General features: G+C 40.3%; 1 long non-coding RNA gene across 1 annotated transcript in view; it reads left to right on the forward strand.

The window, feature by feature from the left end:
- LOC139764055 (uncharacterized) overlaps nt 1-10860 on the forward strand; it is a 44601-nt gene extending 33741 nt beyond the window's left edge. The window contains exon 2 of the long non-coding RNA XR_011716302.1: nt 8404-10860. This is a non-coding gene — a long non-coding RNA (uncharacterized lncRNA). The remainder of the gene's footprint in view (nt 1-8403) is intronic.
- The last annotated feature ends 11913 nt before the right edge of the window (nt 10861-22773 follow it).

Consider the following 22773-nt stretch of genomic DNA (forward strand, 5'->3'; position numbering starts at 1 on the left):
TTTCACTAGTAATCGTTACTTCTTCATCCACCACTCACTACCCTTTCTAATCTGCCACCTCCCACACTTCTCATGCCCACAAGCATCTTTTGCACAAGCCATCACTGCTTCCGTAAATACATTCCATTCCTCTCGCACTCCTCTTATGTAATACATGAATTTCGTTGGGAAAACATGCTTGATATGTCATACTGTATAACAAGAAGGCATGTGCTAAACAGAGTTATACCTGTAGTTACTTTCTGCCTTTAGTACATTCTTGGTGTAATCCCAACTGCAGGAGGGCCAGCTGGGACGAGGGGAATTGGACAGAGATTATACAAGATGAGACTTGTTAACAAGCAGGTTTATCATAGAGAGCTTGCTGCATGTCTTGCTTAAGGAAAAAAAACTGTTTTTCTCTGCTATCAGTTTTATGCATGTTTCTTAATTTCTCACGGTAGAATACTAAATAATCTTTCCATCTTTATAGCAAGGCTTTTTTATAATTTCGATATTTTTTTGGAACTCATTTCATAGAATATTTGCCGACTTAATGTTTTGTTTTTCTTTCTTACTAAGAAGCTTTAACAAAAAGCCTATCATACTGCTCTTCATTTTCTTGCTATGCCCAGATTATCATCTGTACCTTCTTTCTAGGCTGTAAAGTTCTAGTTCTTTCAGACTGCTATGATAGTTCACATGTTCCTTGCTTCTATGTTTGTTTGGCTGATGGCCTTCTGAAATAGAATTACATATGTTTGTTTGGCTGATGGCCTTCTGAAACAGCATTAAATATGTTTGTTTGGTTGATGGCCTTCTGAAATGGCATTATATATGTTTGTTTGGCTGATGGCCTTCTGAAACAGCATTCATTTCTTATGTAAACACTGATCATTCCTATTAACAGTCTTGTCTGTTGTAGTGAAAGTTTACTTCATTGGTACTAGTTTATCATCATGATTTTGAATACATTTCTGATTTTTAATGATGTTAATTCTTGATTTTTCCCCTTTCTAAACGTGTCATCATTGTATTATCATTCTATAGGTTATTTGCTCAAAAATTGAGGTAACAGTTCCCTTTGGTACCAGTGGAACATCTTCATCAGGCATGTTTCTGATTGTGACTACTGTATTTTCAATTTCATTAGTTAAAAAACTAAGGTCCATCTTCTTACTAACCATTATTTTCATTTCACTATTTCTTCATCCCACCACTCACTGCCCTTTCTAATCTGCCAACCTCCTATGCTTCTCATGCACAAGCAACTTTTGCACAAGCCAGCACTGCTTCCCTAAATACATCCCATTCCTCCCCCACTCCCCTTACATCCTTTGTTCTCACCTTTTCCATTCTGTATCAGTCTCTCCTAGTACTTCCCCACATAAGTCTCCTTCCAAGCTCACTTACTCTCGCCACTCTCTTCACCCCAAACATTTTCTCTTCTTTTCTGAAAACCTCTACAAATTTTCACCTTCACCTCCACAAGATAATGATCAGACATCCTCCAGTTGCACCTCTCAGCACATTAACATCCAAAAGTCTCTCATTCGTGCGCCCATCAATTAACACTGCTCTCTGGCCATCTCTCCTACTTGCATACATATACTTATGTATATCTCTCTTTTTAAACCAGGTATTCCCAATCACCAGTCCTTTTTCAGCACATAAATCTACAAGCTCTTCACCATTTCCATTTTACAACACTGAACACCCCATGTTACACCAATTATTCCCTCAACTGCCAAATAACTCTCCTTTGCATTCAAATCACCCATCACTATACCCTGGTCTCGTGCAGCAAAACAACTAACAGCCTCACTCAGCTGCTCCCAAAACACTTCCCTCTCAAAATCTTTCTTCTCATGTTCAGGTGCATATGCACCAATAATCACCCATCTCTCTCCATCCACTTTCAGTTTTACCCATATCAATCTAGAGTTTACTTTCTTACACTCTATCACATACTCACACTCCTGTTTCAGGAGTAGTGCTATTCTTTCCCTTGCTCTTGTCCTCTCACTAAACCCTTGACTTTACTCCCAAAACATTCCCAGATCACTCTTCCCCTTTACCTTGTGCTTCGTTTCATTTAGAGCCAAAACATCCAGGTTCCTTTCCTCAAACATACTACCTATCTTTCCATTTTTCTCATCTTGGTTACATCCACACACATTTTAGACACCACAATCTGAGCCTTCGAGAAGGATGAGCATCCCCGCGTGACTCCTTCTTCTGTTTCCCCACTTAGAAAGTTAAAATACAAGGAGGGAGGGTATCTAGCCCCCCAATCATGTCCCCTTTGGTCGCCTTCTACGACACGTGAGGAATGCGTGGGAAGTATTCTTTCTACCCTATCCTCAGGGATATATATATATATATATATATATATATATATATTATATAATATTATATATATATATATATATATATATTTTTTTTTTTTTTTTTTTTACTTTGTCGCTGTCTCCCGCGTTTGCGAGGTAGCGCAAGGAAACAGACGAAAGAAATGCCCCCCCCATACACATGTACATACACACGTCCACACACGCAAATATACATACCTACACAGCTTTCCATGGTTTACCCCAGACGCTTCACATGCCTTGCTTCAATCCACTGACAGCACGTCAACCCCTGTATACCACATGACTCCAATTCACTCTATTTCTTGCCCTCCTTTCACCCTCCTGCATGTTCAGGCCCCGATCACACAAAATCTTTTTCACTCCATCTTTCCACCTCCAATTTGGTCTCCCTCTTCTCCTCGTTCCCTCCACCTCCGACACATATATCCTCTTGGTCAATCTCTCCTCACTCATTCTCTCCATGTGCCCAAACCATTTCAAAACACCCTCTTCTGCTCTCTCAACCACGCTCTTTTTATTTCCACACATCTCTCTTACCCTTACGTTACTCACTCGATCAAACCACCTCACACCACACATTGTCCTCAAACATCTCATTTCCAGCACATCCATCCTCCTGCGCACATCTCTATCCATAGCCCACGCCTCGCAACCATACAACATTGTTGGAACCACTATTCCCTCAAACATAACCATTTTTGCTTTCCGAGATAATGTTCTCGACTTCCACACATTTTTCAAGGCTCCCAAAATTTTCGCCCCCTCCCCCACCCTATGATCCACTTCCGCTTCCATGGTTCCATCCGCTGACAGATCCACTCCCAGATATCTAAAACACTTCACTTCCTCCAGTTTTTCTCCATTCAAACTCACCTCCCAATTGACTTGGCCCTCACCCCTACTGTACCTAATAACCTTGCTCTTATTCACATTTACTCTCAACTTTCTTCTTCCACACACTTTACCAAACTCAGTCACCAGCTTCTGCAGTTTCTCACATGAATCAGCCACCAGCGCTGTATCATCAGCGAACAACAACTGACTCACTTCCCAAGCTCTCTCATCCCCAACAGACTTCATACTTGCCCCTCTTTCCAAAACTCTTGCATTTACCTCCCTTACAACCCCATCCATAAACAAATTAAACAACCATGGAGACATCACAACCCTGCCGCAAACCTACATTCACTGAGAACCAATCACTTTCCTCTCTTCCTACACGTACACATGCCTTACATCCTCGATAAAAACTTTTCACTGCTTCTAACAACTTGCCTCCACACCATATATTCTTAATACCTTCCACAGTGCATCTCTATCAACTCTATCATATGCCTTCTCCGATCCATTAATTGCTACATACAAATCCATTTGCTTTTCTAAGTATTTCTCACATACATTCTTCAAAGCAAACACCTGATCCACACATCCTCTACCACTTCTGAAAACCGCACTGCTCTTCCCCAATCTGATGCTCTGTACATGCCTTCACCCTCTCAATCAATACCCTCCATATAATTTACCATATATATATATTATATATATATATATATCCCTGGGGATAGGGGATATATATATATATATATATATATATATATATATATATATATATTATATATATATATATATATAATAATATATATATTATTTTTTTTTTTTTTTTTTTTTTTTTTTCAAACTATTCGCCATTTCCCGCGTCAGTGAGGTAGCGTTAAGAACAGAGAACTGGGCCATTGAGGGAATATCCTCACCTGGCCCCCTTCTCTGTTCCTTCTTTTGGAAAATTAAAAAAAATTGAGAGGGGAGGATTTCCAGTCCCCCCGCTCCCTTCCCTTTTAGTCGCCTTCTACGACACGCAGGGAATACGTGGGAAGTATTCTTTCTCCCCTATCCCCAGGGATAATATATAAAAAAAAAAAAAAAAAAAAAAAAAAAAAAAAAATATATATATATACATACACAGACATATTAATATATACACATGCACATAATTCATACTTGTTGCCTTCATTCACTCCCGTCGCCACCCCGCCACACATGAAATGACAACGCCTCCCCGCATGCACGCGAGGTAGCACTAGGAAAAGACAAGAAAGGCCACATTCGTTCCCACTCAGTCTCTAGCTGTCATGTGTATACATAAACGCACACACACGCACATGAAGGGTAGGGGTATAAACATGGAAATGAAGAGAGGATTAAGGGACAGCATAGTCCTCCCAACCCTGACCTATGCCGGCAAAACATGAACATGGAATGAGTCATAGAGGTCAAGAATCCAACTGTGGAAATGAGTTTTTTGAGAAAAGCATTTGGTGTAACTAGATGGAATGAAGAAAGAAATGAAAGGGTGTATGAGAGATGTGGTATGGCAAGGAATGCAAATGGAGTGAAATGTGGAGTGGTAGAGTAGATGAAACATAATACTTTGAGGTGGTTTGGGCATGTGGAAAGAATGCGAGACTGGAAATTTAAAAGGACAGTGTGTGATAGTACAATCAAAGGGTTGGTGAGAGTGGAAGACTACCTGTGACATGGGCAAATAGGGTGGAGGAATACTGGAGGGAGAGAAATATTGGAAGAATGTGTGCAGTGGTGTATGTGAGGGAGGCATGTAAGGACAGGGATAAAAGGAGGCTCTTTTGCCGTGGCCACCCCTTATATATATATATATATATATATATATATATATCCCCGGGGATAGGGGAGAAAGAATACTTCTCACGTAATCCCTGCGTGTCGTAGAAGGCGACTAAAAGGGAAGGGAGTGGGGGGCTGGAAATCCTCCCCTCTCATTTTTTAATTTTCCAAAAGAAGGAACAGAGAATGGGGCCAGGTGAGGATATTCCCTCAAAGGCTCAGTCCTCTGTTCTTAACGCTACCTCGCTAACGTGGGAAATGGTGAATAGTATGAAAAAATATATATATATATGTGCTTTGTCGCTGTCTCCCGCGTTTGCGAGGTAGCGCAAGGAAACAGACGAAAGAAATGGCCCAACCCACCCCATACACGTGTATATACATACGTCCACACACACACAAATATACATACCTACACAGCTTTCCATGGTTTACCCCAGACACTTCACATGCCTTGAATTGGTTATTATCCACTTTATTATCCCTGGGGATAGGGGATTAAGAATACTTCCCACGTATTCCCTGCGTGTCGTAGAAGGCGACTAAAAGGGGAGGGAGCGGGGGGCTGGAAATCCTTCCCTCTCGTTTTTTTTTTAATTTTCCAAAAGAAGGAACAGAGGGGGCCAGGTGAGGATATTCCGAAAAAGGCCCAGTCCTCTGTTCTTAACGCTACCTCGCTAATGCGGGAAATGGTGAATCGTTTGAAAAAAAAAAAAAAAAAAAAAAAAATTATCCACTGACAGCACGTCAACCCCGGTATACCACATCGCTCCAATTCACTCTATTCCTTGCCCTCCTTTCACCCTCCTGCATGTTCAGGCCCCGATCACACAAAATCTTTTTCACTCCATCTTTCCACCTCCAATTTGGTCTCCCTCTTCTCCTCGTTCCCTCCACCTCCGACACATATATCCTCTTGGTCAATCTTTCCTCACTCATTCTCTCCATGTGACCAAACCATTTCAAAACACCCTCTTCTGCTCTCTCAACCACGCTCTTTTTATTTCCACACATCTCTCTTACCCTTACGTTACTTACTCGATCAAACCACCTTTTTTTTTTTTCAAACTATTCGCCATTTCCCGCGTCAGCGAGGTAGCGTTAAGAACAGAGAACTGGGCCATTGAGGGAATATCCTCACCTGGCCCCCTTCTCTGTTCCTTCTTTTGGAAAATTAAAAAAAATTGAGAGGGGAGGATTTCCAGCCCCCCGCTCCCTTCCCTTTTAGTCGCCTTCTACGACACGCAGGGAATACGTGGGAAGTATTCTTTCTCCCCTATCCCCAGGGATAATATATATATATATATATATATATATATATATATATATATATATATATATATATATATATATATATATATATATACATACACAGACATATTAATATATACACATGCACATAATTCATACTTGTTGCCTTCATTCACTCCCGTCGCCACCCCGCCACACATGAAATGACATCGCCTCCCCGCATGCACGTGAGGTAGCACTAGGAAAAGACAAGAAAGGCCACATTCGTTCCCACTCAGTCTCTAGCTGTCATGTATATACATAAACGCACACACACGCACATGAAGGGTAGGGGTATAAACATGGAAATGAAGAGAGGATTAAGGGACAGCATAGTCCTCCCAACCCTGACCTATGCAGGCAAAACATGAACATGGAATGAGTCATAGAGGTCAAGAATCCAACTGTGGAAATGAGTTTTTTGAGAAAAGCATTTGGTGTTACTAGATGGAATGAAGAAAGAAATGAAAGGGTGTATGAGAGATGTGGTATGGCAAGGAATGCAAATGGAGTGAAATGTGGAGTGGTAGAGTAGATGAAACATAATACTTTGAGGTGGTTTGGGCATGTGGAAAGAATGCGAGACTGGAAGTTTAAAAGGACAGTGTATGATAGTACAATCAAAGGGTTGGTGAGAGTGGAAGACTACCTGTGACATGGGCAAATAGGGTGGAGGAATACTGGAGGGAGAGAAATATTGGAAGAATGTGTGCAGTGGTGTATGTGAGGGAGGCATGTAAGGACAGGGATAAAAGGAGGCTCTTTTGCCGTGGCCACCCCTTAATGGGAGTTCCTGAAGGTAATAGATGTCACAGATATATAGATAGATAGATGTTATTTGACTGAATTTGGTTGTGTCAGATTCACATCTTATGTTGGCAAAAAATAAAAAAAAGACATTAAACTTCATAATTGTGAAAGCTGCAGGGAAGAAAGAGAAAATAGAAAAAAGTAATAAAATGTAATAGTGATAGAGATGATATAAACATTAAAATATGGTAATAATGAGCAAAGACCGTTTTGGCCACCAAATAATAATATATCCCTTATCTCATACTATTGCTGGCACCCAAAAAGTGATGGAAAACAGGCATAAGCAAAAAACTCAAACTACCATAAAATTTTTCAGAAAAGAGTTCATAAAAATCATCCATAGTTACCATCACAGCAAATATGAGCAATCACTGAGAAAGCTAAAGTAATATCAGTGGTATAATTTATAGCGAGGAATAAGCCAGTAACAATCTGGACAGCTGAGCACAGCCCTCGTAATGATACAAAGTTTCAGAGCAGGTCTGAAGAACACGGATGTTACACTGACCACAACACCATAAGGTAAAAGAAGACACAAGATAACAGATTAAACCTACGATTTATTATAAGGAAATTGTAGATTTATGAGAGGTGTGGCTTTTACTTTGTTTAATTGAAATAAAAGAATGATGGACAGATATTACTTCTGAAAAGACCAGGGGGGTTCCACAATTACAGAACACAAGATGAATTTAACTTAAGATTTATTGTAAAGAAATTTGAGAAAGGGTTGTTTACGAAAGCTGTGAATTTTACTTTGTGTCTCATTAAAAGACAAGAACGTTGGATATAGACTACCTCTGAATAGTGCAGGAGTTCTACAATTACAGAAACAATGGAAAAAATGGAAGTTGATTAAGAGAACAAAATAAAGTTAAGAAAACAAAATATACAGTTAAGTCAGAGATGATAGATATGAGATATAATTGAAAAGGCTACAATGATACACAGAACTAACAATCCACCAAGGAATATCAAGAATAGAATATATAGGAATCAGAAAGGTGATGAGACTATAAGCCCAAAGATAGAGACCAGAGTGGGGATAGGGGATTAAGAATACTTCCCACGTATTCCCTGCGTGTCGTAGAAGGCGACTAAAAGGGGAGGGAGCGGGGGGCTGGAAATCCTCCCCTCTCATTTTTTTTTTTTTTTTTTTTTTTTTTTTTCCCAAAAGAAGGAACAGAGAATTGTGCCAGGTGAGGGTATTCCCTCAAAGGCCCAGTCCTCTGTTCTTAATGCTACCTCGCTAATGCGGGAAATGGCGAATAGTTTAAAAGAAAGAAAGAAAAAGAAAGTAATAATAAAGGTAAAAAAAAAAGATGCAAAAATATCAGCCATGTGTGAATATCTTTATGCGAAATTGTTCAATAACATTGTCTATAACAAACAGTAAATCTTATATCAGCATAGCCAATAGGAAGCAAGTTCATTGCCTGCCAATATGAATATTTACAGCAAAGTGTGAGGATAGCCCTTGAACACAAGATGTATGTTATGACAAGATAGTGTGTGAAGGTTGATGCATTCTTCAGACAATAACATATCCCTATAGAGCCTAAAATGGATACTACAGATTCAAAATAAATTTTTCAGTGAATTCTTAAATCTTTGGATACATACTGAATCCAAAGTATACTAAAATCGTCCAAGTGCCTCTCTCTTCTCTTTCACTAATAATCTTACTTCTTCATCCCACCACTCACTACGCTTTCTAATCTGCCCACCTCCCACGCTTCTCATGCCACAAGCTGTCTCTCCATGTTAGCGAGGTAGCACAAGGAAACAGACGAAAGAATGGCCCAACCCACCCACATACACATGAATATACATACACTTCCACACATGCACATGTACATACCTATACATTTCAACATATACGTATATATATATACATACACAGACATATTAATATATACACATGTACATAATTCATACTTGCTGCCTTCATTCACTCCCGTCGCCTCCCCGCAACACATGAAATGACAACCCCTCCCCGCATGCACGCGAGGTAGCGCTAGGAAAAGACAAGAAAGGCCACATTCGTTCCCACTCAGTCTCTAGGCTGTCATGTATAAACATAAACGCACACACACGCACATGAAGGGTAGGGGTATAAACATGGAAATGAAGAGAGGATTAAGGGACAGCATAGTCCTCCTACCCCTGACCTATGCAGGCAAAACATGAACATGGTATGAGTCATAGAGGTCAAGAATCCAACTGTGGAAATGAGCTTTTTGAAAAAAGCATTTGGTGTAACTAGATGGAATGAAGAGAGAAATGAAAGGGTGTATGAGAGATGTGGTATGGTAAATAATGCAAATGGAGTGAAATGTGGAGTGGTAGAGTGGATGAAACATAATACTTTGAGGTGGTTTGGGCATGTGGAAAGAATGCAAGACTAGGAGTTTAAAAGGACAGTGTATGATAGTACAATCAAAGGGTTGGTGAGAGTGGAAGACTACCAGTGACATGGGCAAATAGGGTGGAGGAATACTGGAGGGAGAGAAATAGTGGAAGAATGTGTGCAGTGGTGTATGTGAGGGAGGCATGTAAGGACAGGGATAAAAGGAGGCACTTTTGCCATGACCACCCCTTAATGGGAGTTCCTGAAGGGAATAGATGTCACAGATATATAGAAAGATAGATGTTATTCTTTGACTGAATTTGGTTGTGTCAGATTCAAATCTTATGTTGGCAAAAAATAAAAAAAAGACATTAAACTTCATAACTGTGAAAGCTGCAGGGAAGAAAGAGAAAATATAAAAAAGTAATAAAATGTAATAGTGACAGAGATGACATAAATATTAAAATATGGCAATAATGAGCAAAGACCTTTTTGGCCACCAAAGATAACTCTTACAGCAAGTTGTTTGCATAAAGTGAATACATAAATCAATAATAATATATCCCTTATCTCATACTATTGCTGGCCCCCAAAAAGTGATGGAAAACAGGCATAAGCAAAAAAACTCAAACTACCCTAAAATTTTTCAGAAAAGAGTTCATAAAAATCATCCATAGTTACCATCACAGCAAATATGAGCAATCACTGAGAAAGCTAAAGTAATATCAGTGGTATAATTTATAGCGAGGAATAAGCCAGTAACAATCTGGACAGCTGGGCACAGCCCTAGTAATGATACAAAGTTTCAGAGCAGGTCTGAAGAACACGGATGTTACACTGACCACAACACCATAAGGTAAAAGAAGACACAAGATAACAGATTAAATCCAAGATTTATTATAAGGAAATTGTAGATTGGGTGGTTTATGAGAGGTGTGGCTTTTACTTTGTTTAATTGAAATAAAAGAATGATGGACAGATATTACTTCTGAAAAGACCAGGGGGGGTTCCACAATTACAGAACACTAATTTAACTTAAGATTTATTGTAAAGAAGTTTGAGAAAGGGTTGTTTACGAAAGCTGTGAATTTTACTTTGTGTCTTATTAAGAGACAAAAATGTTGGATATAGACTACTTCTGAATAATGCAGGAGTTCTACAATTACAGAAACAATGGAAAAAATGAAAGTTGATTAGGAGAACAAAATAAAGTTAAGAAAACAAAATATACAGTTAAGCCAGAGATGACAGATATGAGATATAATTGAAAAGGCTACAATGATACACAGAACTAACAATCCACCAAGGAATATCAAGAATAGAATAGATAGGAATCAGAAAGGTGATGAGACTATAAGCCCAGAGATAGAGACCAGAGTGGTCTAGATTAATAAAATGTATGAATGAAAATAATAAAGGTAAAAAAAAAAGATGCAAAAATATCAGCCATGTGTGAATATCTTTATGCGAAATTGTTCAATAACATTCTCTATAACAAACAGTAAATCTTATATCAGCATTGCCACTAGGAAGCAAGTTCATTGCCTGCCAATATGAATATTTACAGCAAAGTGTGAGGATAGCCCTTGAACACAAGATGTATGTTATGACAAGATAGTGTGTGAAGGTTGATGCACTCTTCAGACAATAACATATCCCTATAGAGCCTAAAATGGATACTACAGATTCAAAAATAAATTTTTCAGTGAATTCTTAAATCTTTGGATACATCCTAAATCCAAAGTATACTAACATAACTATTTTCAGGAAAACGCTTTGACACATTGATGCATATGTTAAAATATTCATTTGTATTAATTTTTTTCTCTTTTCCTTTTTTGTTACATTATACAGATCAAGATCTTAGATTAGGAACATATATTTATATATATTTATTATACTTTGTCGCTGTCTCCCACATTAGCAAGGTGGTGCAAAGAAACAGACGAAAAAATGTTCCAACCCACCCACATACACATGTATATACATACATGTCCACACACGCACATAGACATACCTATACAACTCAACGTGCACATATATATACACACACAGACATATACATGTATACACATGTACATAATTCATACTTGCTGCCCTTATTTCTTCCCGTCACCACCCTGCCACACATGAAATGAAAACCCCCTCCCCTGAATGTGCATGAGGTCCCCTGAATGTGCATGAGGTAGCACTAGGAAAAGACAACAAAGGCTCCATTCGTTCACACTCAGTCTCTAGCTGTCATGTATAATGCACCAAAACCACAGCTCCCTTTCCACATCAGGCCCCATAAAACTTTCCATGGTTTACCCCAGATGCTTCACATGCCATAGTTCAATCCATTGACAGCACGTTGACCCCAGTATACCACATCGTTCCAATTCACTTTATTCCTTGCACTCCTTTCACCCTCCTGCATGTTCAGGCCCCGATCACTCAAAATCTTTTTCACTCCATCTTTCCACCTCCTATTTGGTCTCCCACTTCTCCTTGTTCCCTCCACCTCTGACACATGTATCCACTTTGTCAGTCTTTCCTCACTCATTCTCTCCATGTGACCAAACCATTTCAAAACACCCTCTTCTGCACTCTCAACCACACTCTATCTGTTACCACACATCTCTCTTACCCTTTCATTACTTACTCAATCGAACCACCTCACACCACATAGTGTCCTCAAACATCTCATTTCCAGCACATCTACCCTCCTCCGCACAACTCTATCTATAGCCCACGCCTCGCAACCATATATCATTGTTGGAACCACTATTCCTTCAAACATACACATTTTTGCTTTCCAAGGTAATGTTTTGGCTTCCACACATTTTCAATGCTCCCAGAACTTTCGCCCCCTCTCCCATCTCTTCACTTCCGCTTCCATGGTTCCTTCCGCTGCCAAATCCACTCCCAAATATCTAAAACACTTCACTTCCTCCAGTTTTTCTCCATTCAAACTTACCTCCCAATTGACTTGTCTCTTAATGCTACTTTATCTAATAACCTTACTCATTCATATTTACTCTCAGGTTTCTTCTTTCACACACTTTACCAAACTCAGTCACCAGCTTTTGCAGTTTCTCACCCGAATCAGCCACCAGTAATGTATCATCAGTGAACAACAACTGACTCATTTCCCAAGCTCTCTCATCCGCAACAGACTGCATACTTGCCCCTCTTTCCAAAACTCTTGCATTCACCTCCCTAACAACCCCATCCATAAACAAATTAAACAACCTTGGAGACATCACGCACCCCTGCCGCAAACCAACGTTCACTGAGAACAAATCAATTTCCTCTCTTCCTACACGTACACATGCCTTAAATTCTCGATAAAAACTTTTCACTGCTTCTAACAACTTACCTCCCACCCAATATATTCTTAATACCTTCCACAGAGCATCTCTATCAACTCTATCATATGCTTTCTCCAGATCCATAAATGCTCCATACAAATCCATTTGCCTTTCTAAGTATTTCTCACATACATTTTTCAAAGCAAACACCTGATCCACACATCCTCTACCACTTCTGAAACCACACTGCTCTTCCTCAATCTGATGCATTGTACATGCCTTCACCCTCTCAATCAATACCCTCCTATATAATTTGCCAGGAATACTCAACAAACTTATACCTCTGTAATTTGAGCACTCACTCTTATCCCCTTTGCCTTTGTACAATGGCACTATGCAAACATTCTGCCAGTCCTCAGGAACCTCACCATGAGTCATATATACATTAAATAACCTTACCAACCAGTCAAAAATGCAGTCACCCCCTTTTTTAATAAATTCCACTGCAATACCATCCAAATCTGCTGCCTTGCCAGCTTTCATCTTCCGCAAAGCTTTTACTACCTCTTCTATGTTTACGAAATCATTCTCCCTAACCTCCCAATTGACTTTGCACACCACCTCGACCAAAACACCCTACATCTGCCACTCTTATCATCAAACACATTCAACAAACCTTCAAAATACTCAGTCCATCCCCTTCTCACATCACCACTACTTGTCATCACCTCCCCATTAGCCCCCTTCACTGATGTTCCTATTTGTTCCCATGTCTTACGCACTTTATTTACCTCCTTCTGAAACATCTTTTTATTCTCCCTAAAATTTAATAATACTCTTACACCCCAACTCTCATTTACCCTCTTTTTTGCCTCTTGCACCTTTCTCTTCACCTCCTGCCTCTTTCTTTTATACATATCCCGGTCAGTTGCATTATTTTCCTGTAAAAATCATCCAAATGCCTCTCTCTTCTCTTTCACTAATAATCTTACTTCTTCATCCCACCACTCACTACCCTTTCTAATTTGCCCACCTCCCACACTTCTCATGCCACAAGCATCTTTTGCACAAGCCATCACTGCTTCCGTAAATACATTCCATTCCTCTCCCACTCCCCTTATGTAATACATGAATTTCGCTGGGAAAACATGCTTAATATGTCATACTGTATAACAAGAAGGCATGTGCTAAACAGAGTTATACCTGTAGTTACTTTCTGCCTTTAGTACATTCTTGGTGTAATCCCAACTGCAGGTGGGCCAGCTGGGACGAGGGGAGTTGGACAAAGATTACACAAGATGAGACTTGTTAACAAGCTGGGTTATCATAGAGCTTGCTGCATGTCTTGCATAAGGAAAAAACTGTTTTTCTCTGCCATCAGTTCCATTCATGTTTCTTAATTTCTCACGGTAGAATACTTAATAGTCTTTCCATCTTTATAACAAGGCACTTTTATAATTTTGATATTTTTTTGGAACGTACTTCATGGAATTTTTGCTGACTTAATGTTTTGTTTTTCTTTCTTACTAAGAAGCTTTAACAAAAAGCCTATCATACTGCCCTTCATTTTTTTGCTATGCCCAGATTATCATCTGTACCTTCTTTCTAGGCTGTAAAGTTCTAGTTCTTTCAGACTGCTATGATAGTTCACATGTTCTATGCTTCTCACTTTGCTTCTGAAATGTGGCTACTCCACATATGTTTGTTTGGCTGATGGCCTTCTGAAACAGAATGACATATGTTTGTTTGGCTGATGGCCTTCTGAAACAGCATTACATATGTTTGTTTGGCTGATGGCCTTCTGAAACAGCATTCATTTCTTATGTAAACACTGATCATTCCTATTAACAGTCTTGTCTGTTGTAGTGAAAGTTTACTTCAATGGTTCTAGTTTGTCATTATGATTTTGAAATACATTACTGATTTTTAATTATGTTAATTCTTGATTTTTTCCCCTTTCTAAACAGTATCATCAATGTATTGTCATTCCATAGGTTATTTGCTCAAAAATTGAGGTAACAGTTCCTTGTGGTATCAGTGGAACATCTTCATCAGACATGTTTCTGATTGTAACTACTGTATTTTGAATTTCATTTGTAAAAAAACCTAAGGTCCATCTTCTTAACAAAACCATTATTTTCATTTCACTATTCCCTCGTAAAATCATAAGAAAGAGCAAGTGAGAAGAATATGGGAAGGGAAGCCTAAAAAAGGGAAGTTTCCTAGGAAAGCATGGGAGAGGGAAACATTGGAAAAATTTTAATTTCAAATCCTGGAATATGTATTGCTATTTCCAGTTTCTCGATATATCAGTTTCTTGTATTTCCCTCTTTATATACCATTTAAATTTGCTTGCTGATGTACTCTTTCCTTATTTATATTATTCTCAACTCTGGTGCAGTAAGCCAGCATTATCTTATTGTAATGGATATTGCTTATATATATATATATATATATATATATATATATATATATATATATATATATATTGACTGTATTGTTGACTGGTTGGTAAGGTTATTTAATGTATGTATGACTCATGGTGAGGTGCCTGAGGATTGGCGGAATGCTTGCATAGTGCCATTGTACAAAGGCAAAGGGGATAAGAGTGAGTGCTCAAATTACAGAGGTATAAGTTTGTTGAGTATTCCTGGTAAATTATATGGGAGGGTATTGATTGAGAGGGTGAAGGCATGTACAGAGCATCAGATTGGGGAAGAGCAGTGTGGTTTCAGAAGTGGTAGAGGATGTGTGGATCAGGTGTTTGCTTTGAAGAATGTATGTGAGAAATACTTAGAAAAGCAAATGGATTTGTATGTAGCATTTATGGATCTGGAGAAGGCATATGATAGAGTTGATAGAGATGCTCTGTGGAAGGTATTAAGAATATATGGTGTGGGAGGAAAGTTGTTAGAAGCAGTGAAAAGTTTTTATCGAGGATGTAAGGCATGTGTACGTGTAGGAAGAGAGGAAAGTGATTGGTTCTCAGTGAATGTAGGTTTGCGGCAGGGGTGTGTGATGTCTCCATGGTTGTTTAATTTGTTTATGGATGGGGTTGTTAGGGAGGTAAATGCAAGAGTTTTGGAAAGAGGGGCAAGTATGAAGTCTGTTGGGGATGAGAGAGCTTGGGAAGTGAGTCAGTTGTTGTTCGCTGATGATACAGCGCTGGTGGCGGATTCATGTGAGAAACTGCAGAAGCTGGTGACGGAGTTTGGTAAAGTGTGTGGAAGAAGAAAGTTAAGAGTAAATGTCAATAAGAGCAAGGTTATTAGGTACAGTAGGGTTGAGGGTCAAGTCAATTGGGAGGTGAGTTTGAATGGTGAGAGGCTGGAGGAAGTGAAGTGTTTTAGATATCTGGGAGTGGATCTGTCAGCGGATGGAACCATGGAAGCGGAAGTGGATCATAGGGTGGGGGAGGGGGCGAAAATTTTGGGAGCCTTGAAAAATGTGTGGAAGTCGAGAACATTATCCCGGAAAGCAAAAATGGGTATGTTTGAAGGAATAGTAGTTCCAACAATGTTGTATGGTTGCGAGGCGTGGGCTATGGATAGAGTTGTGCGTAGGAGGATGGATGTGCTGGAAATGAGATGTTTGAGGACAATGTGTGGTGTGAGGTGGTTTGATCGAGTAAGTAACGTAAGGGTAAGAGAGATGTGTGGAAATAAAAAGAGCGTGGTTGAGAGAGCAGAAGAGGGTGTTTTGAAGTGGTTTGGGCACATGGAGAGAATGAGTGAGGAAAGATTGACCAAGAGGATATATGTGTCGGAGGTGGAGGGAACGAGGAGAAGAGGGAGACCAAATTGGAGGTGGAAAGATGGAGTGAAAAGGATTTTGTGTGATCGGGGCCTGAACATGCAGGAGGGTGAAAGGAGGGCAAGGAATAGAGTGAATTGGAGCGATGTGGTATACAGGGGTTGACGTGCTGTCAGTGGATTGAATCAAGGCATGTGAAGCGTCTGGGGTAAACCATGGAAAGCTGTGTAGGTATGAATATTTGCGTGTGTGGACGTGTGTATGTACATGTGTATGGGGGGGGGGGGGTTGGGCCATTTCTTTCGTCTGTTTCCTTGCGCTACCTCGCAAACGCGGGAGACAGCGACAAAGTATAAAAAAAAAAAAAAAAAAAAAAAAAAAATATATATATATATATATATATATTGTTGACTGGTTGGTAAGGTTATTTAATGTATGTATGACTCATGGTGAGGTGCCTGACGATTGGCGGAATGCGTGCATAGTACCATTGTACAAAGGCAAAGGGGATAAGAGTGAGTGCTCAAATTACAGAGGTATAAGTTTGTTGAGTATTCCTGGTAAATTATATGGGAGGGTACTGATTGAGAGGGTGAAGGCATGTACAGAGCATCAGATTGGGGAAGAGCAGTGTGGTTTCAGAAGTGGTAGAGGATGTGTGGATCAGGTGTTTGCTTTGAAGAATGTATGTGAGAAATACTTAGAAAAGCAAATGGATTTGTATGTAGCATTTATGGATCTGGAGAAGGCATATGATAGAGTTGATAGAGATGCTCTGTGGAAGGTATTAAGAATATATGGTGTGGGAGGCAAGTTGTTAGAAGCAGTGAAAAGTTTTTATCGAGGATGTAAGGCATGTGTGCATGTAGGAAGAGAGGAAAGTGATTGGTTCTCAGTGAATGTAGGTTTGCGGCAGGGGTGTGTGATGTCTCCATGGTTGTTTAATTTGTTTATGGATGGGGTTGTTAGGGAGGTAAATGCAAGAGTTTTGGAAAGAGGGGCAAGTATGAAGTCTGTTGGGGATGAGAGAGCTTGGGAAGTGAGTCAGTTGTTGTTCGCTGATGATACAGCGCTGGTGGCGGATTCATGTGAGAAACTGCAGAAGCTGGTGACTGAGTTTGGTAAAGTGTGTGGAAGAAGAAAGTTAAGAGTAAATGTGAATAAGAGCAAGGTTATTAGGTACAGTAGGGTTGAGGGTCAAGTCAATTGGGAGGTGAGTTTGAATGGAGAAAAACTGGAGGAAGTGAAGTGTTTTAGATATCTGGGAGTGGATCTGTCAGCGGATGGAACCATGGAAGCGGAAGTGGATCATAGGGTGGGGGAGGGGGCGAAAATTTTGGGAGCCTTGAAAAATGTGTGGAAGTCGAGAACATTATCCCGGAAAGCAAAAATGGGTATGTTTGAAGGAATAGTGGTTCCAACAATGTTGTATGGTTGCGAGGCGTGGGCTATGGATAGAGTTGTGAGCAGGAGGATGGATGTGCTGGAGATGAGATGCTTGAGGACAATGTGTGGTGTGAGGTGGTTTGATCGAGTAAGTAACGTAAGGGTAAGAGAGATGTGTGGAAATAAAAAGAGCGTGGTTGAGAGAGCAGAAGAGGGTGTTTTGAAATGGTTTGGGCACATGGAGAGAATGAGTGAGGAAAGATTGACCAAGAGGATATATGTGTCGGAGGTGGAGGGAACGAGGAGAAGAGGGAGACCAAATTGGAGGTGGAAAGATGGAGTGAAAAGGATTTTGTGTGATCGGGGCCTGAACATGCAGGAGGGTGAAAGGAGGGCAAGAAATAGAGCGAATTGGAGTGATGTGGTATACAGGGGTTGACGTGCTGTCAGTGGATTGAACCAAGGCATGTGAAGCGTCCGGGGTAAACCATGGAAAGCTGTGTAGGTATGTATATTTGCGTGTGTGGACGTGTGTATGTACATGTGTATGGGGGGGGGGTTGGGCCATTTCTTTCGTCTGTTTCCTTGCGCTACCTCGCAGACGCGGGAGACAGCGACAAAGTATAAAAAAAAAAAAAAAAAAAAAAAAAAAAAATATATGTATATATATATATATATATATATATATATATATATATATATATATATATATATATATATATATGCGGAAGATGAAAGCCGGCAAGGCAGCAGGTTTGGATGGTATTGCAGTGGAATTTATTAAAAAAGGGGGTGACTATATTGTTGACTGGTTGGTAAGGTTATTTAATGTATGTATGACTCATGGTGAGGTGCCTGAGGATTGGCGGAATGCGTGCATAGTGCCGTTGTACAAAGGCAAAGGGGATAAGAGTGAGTGCTCAAATTACAGAGGTATAAGTTTGTTGAGTATTCCTGGCAAATTATATGGGAGGGTATTGATTGAGAGGGTGAAGGCATGTACAGAGCATCAGATTGGGGAAGAGCAGTGTGGTTTCAGAAGTGGTAGAGGATGTGTGGATCAGGTGTTTGCTTTGAAAAATGTATGTGAGAAATACTTAGAAAAGCAAATGGATTTGTATGTAGCATTTATGGATCTGGAGAAGGCATATGATAGAGTTGATAGAGATGCTCTGTGGAAGGTATTAAGAATATATGGTGTGGGAGGCAAGTTGTTAGAAGCAGTGAAAAGTTTTTATCGAGGATGTAAGGCATGTGTACGTGTAGGAAGAGAGGAAAGTGATTGGTTCTCAGTGAATGTAGGTTTGTGGCAGGGATGTGTGATGTCTCCATGGTTGTTTAATTTGTTTATGGATGGGGTTGTTAGGGAGGTGAATGCAAGAGTTTTGGAAAGAGGGGCAAGTATGAAGTCTGTTGGGGATGAGAGAGCTTGGGAAGTGAGTCAGTTGTTGTTCGCTGATGATACAGCGCTGGTGGCTGATTCATGTGAGAAACTGCAGAAGCTGGTGACTGAGTTTGGTAAAGTGTGTGAAAGAAGAAAGTTAAGAGTAAATGTGAATAAGAGCAAGGTTATTAGGTGCAGTAGGGTTGAGGGTCAAGTCAATTGGGAGGTGAGTTTGAATGGAGAAAAACTGGAGGAAGTGAAGTGTTTTAGATATCTGGGAGTGGATCTGGCAGTGGATGGAACCATGGAAGCGGAAGTGGATCATAGGGTGGGGGAGGGGGCGAAAATTCTGGGAGCCTTGAAGAATGTGTGGAAGTTGAGAACATTATCTCGGAAAGCAAAAATGGGTATGTTTGAAGGAATAGTGGTTCCAACAATGTTGTATGGTTGCGAGGCGTGGGCTATGGATAGAGTTGTGCGCAGGAGGATGGATGTGCTGGAAATGAGATGTTTGAGGACAATGTGTGGTGTGAGGTGGTTTGATCGAGTAAGTAACGTAAGGGTAAGAGAGATGTGTGGAAATAAAAAAGAGCGTGGTTGAGAGAGCAGAAGAGGGTGTTTTGAAATGGTTTGGGCACATGGAGAGAATGAGTGAGGAAAGATTGACCAAGAGGATATATGTGTCGGAGGTGGAGGGAACGAGGAGAAGAGGGAGACCAAATTGGAGGTGGAAAGATGGAGTGAAAAAGATTTTGTGTGATCGGGGCCTGAACATGCAGGAGGGTGAAAGGAGGGCAAGGAATAGAGTGAATTGGAGCGATGTGGTATACCGGGGTTGACGTGTTGTCAGTGGATTGAATCAGGGCACGTGAAGCGTCTGGGGTAAACCATGGAAAGCTGTGTAGGTATGTATATTTTGCGTGTGTGGACGTATGTATATACATGTGTATGGGGGTGGGTTGGGCCATTTCTTTCGTCTGTTTCCATGAACTACCTCGCAAACGCGGGAGACAGCGACAAAGTAAAAAAAAAAAAAAAAAAATATATATATATATATATATATATATATATATATATATATATATATATATATATATATATATATATATATATGATTCATGTGAGAAACTGCAGAAGCTGGTGACTGAGTTTGGTAAAGTGTGTGAAAGAAGAAAGTTAAGAGTAAATGTGAATAAGAGCAAGGTTATTAGGTACAGTAGGGTTGAGGGTCAAGTCAATTGGGAGGTGAGTTTGAATGGAGAAAAACTGGAGGAAGTGACGTGTTTTAGATATCTGGGAGTGGATCTGGCAGCAGATGGAACCATGGAAGCGGAAGTGGATCATAGGGTGGGGGAGGGGGCGAAAATTCTGGGAGCCTTGAAGAATGTGTGGAAGTCGAGAACATTATCTCGGAAAGCAAAAATGGGTATGTTTGAAGGAATAGTGGTTCCAACAATGTTGTATGGTTGCGAGACGTGGGCTATGGATAGAGTTGTGCGCAGGAGGATGGATGTGCTGGAAATGAGATGTTTGAGGACAATATGTGGTGTGAGGTGGTTTGATCGAGTAAGTAACGTAAGGGTAAGAGAGATGTGTGGAAATAAAAAGAGCGTGGTTGAGAGAGCAGAAGAGGGTGTTTTGAAATGGTTCGGGCACATGGAGAGAATGAGTGAGGAAAGATTGACCAAGAGAATATATGTTCAGGCCCCGATCACACAAAATCTTTTTCACTCCATCTTTCCACCTCCAATTTGGTCTCCCACTTCTCCTCGTTCCCTCCACCTCCGACACATATATCCTCTTGGTCAATCTTTCCTCACTCATTCTCTCCATGTGACCAAACCATTTCAAAACACCCTCTTCTGCTCTCTCAACCACGCTCTTTTTATTTCCACACATCTCTCTTACCCTTACGTTACTTACTCGATCAAACCACCTCACACCACACATTGTCCTCAAACATCTCATTTCCAGCACATCCATCCTCCTGCACACAACTCTATCCATAGTCCACGCCTTGCAACCATACAACATTGTTGGAACCACTATTCCTTCAAACATACCCATTTTTGCTTTCCGAGATAATGTTCTCGACTTCCACACATTTTTCAAGGCTCGCAGAATTTTCGCCCCCTCCCCCACCCTATGATCCACTTCCGCTTCCATGGGTTCCATCCACTGCCAGATCCACTCCCAGATATCTAAAACACTTCACTTCCTCCAGTTTTTCTCCATTCAAACTCACCTCCCAATTGACTTGACCCTCAACCCTACTGTACCTAATAACCTTGCTCTTATTCACATTTACTCTTAACTTTCTTCTTTCACACACTTTACCAAACTCAGTCACCAGCTTCTGCAGTTTCTCACATGAATCAGCCACCAGCGCTGTATCATCAGCGAACAACAACTGACTCACTTCCCAAGCTCTCTCATCCCCAACAGACTTCATACTTGCCCCTCTTTCCAAAACTCTTGCATTCACCTCCCTAACAACCCCATCCATAAACAAATTAAACAACCATGGAGACATCACACACACCTCATGGTGAGGTGCCTGAGGATTGGCGGAATGCGTGCATAGTGCCATTGTACAAAGGCAAAGGGGATAAGAGTGAGTGCTCAAATTACAGAGGTATAAGTTTGTTGAGTATTCCTGGTAAATTATATGGGAGGGTATTGATTGAGAGGGTGAAGGCATGTACAGAGCATCAGATTGGGGAAGATCAGTGTGGTTTCAGAAGTGGTAAAGGATGTGTGGATCAGGTGTTTGCTTTGAAGAATGTATGTGAGAAATACTTAGAAAAGCAAATGGATTTGTATGTAGCATTTATGGATCTGGAGAAGGCATATGATAGAGTTGATAGAGATGCTCTGTGGAAGGTATTAAGAATATATGGTGTGGGAGGCAAGTTGTTAGAAGCAGTGAAAAGTTTTTATCGAGGATGTAAGGCATGTGTATGTGTAGGAAGAGAGGAAAGTGATTGGTTCTCAGTGAATGAATATATATATATATATATATATATATATATATATATATATATATATATATATATATATATATATATATATACCCTAGCATAAGAAAGGTACCCAGTTTACAGACAAGCCCCATACGGGAGGATGAACATCTGGGCTGACTGCAGACCGACTGCCGCAACCAGGATTCAAACTTATGCGGGCTCAAACTCGAGGGCCCCAAAATGCGTCACATTAGGCAGCGTTAACCGCTACGCCTAACAGGCCCTTTCTACCATTGATGTCTACTTTGTTCAACCACATTTACAATGTATCGCCAGTCTTCTGATCTGGCAATCACAATAGACTCACACTTCACACTGTCCAACATATATGAATATCTTCTCCGTTCTCTGTCTTCCACTATTCCTCCTTTCTTCTTCCTCTCAGTTTCTTCCCATTTCCCTGGTTCTGCTTTGTTCCTTGTTTGTACGAGTTTCATGGCGAATGCTAACGTCATCTGCCTCATGGAAGCCACGCCAACATACTGAGTTC

Source organism: Panulirus ornatus, chromosome 48 (assembly GCF_036320965.1).
Source record: "Panulirus ornatus isolate Po-2019 chromosome 48, ASM3632096v1, whole genome shotgun sequence".
NCBI lineage: Eukaryota > Metazoa > Arthropoda > Malacostraca > Decapoda > Palinuridae > Panulirus > Panulirus ornatus.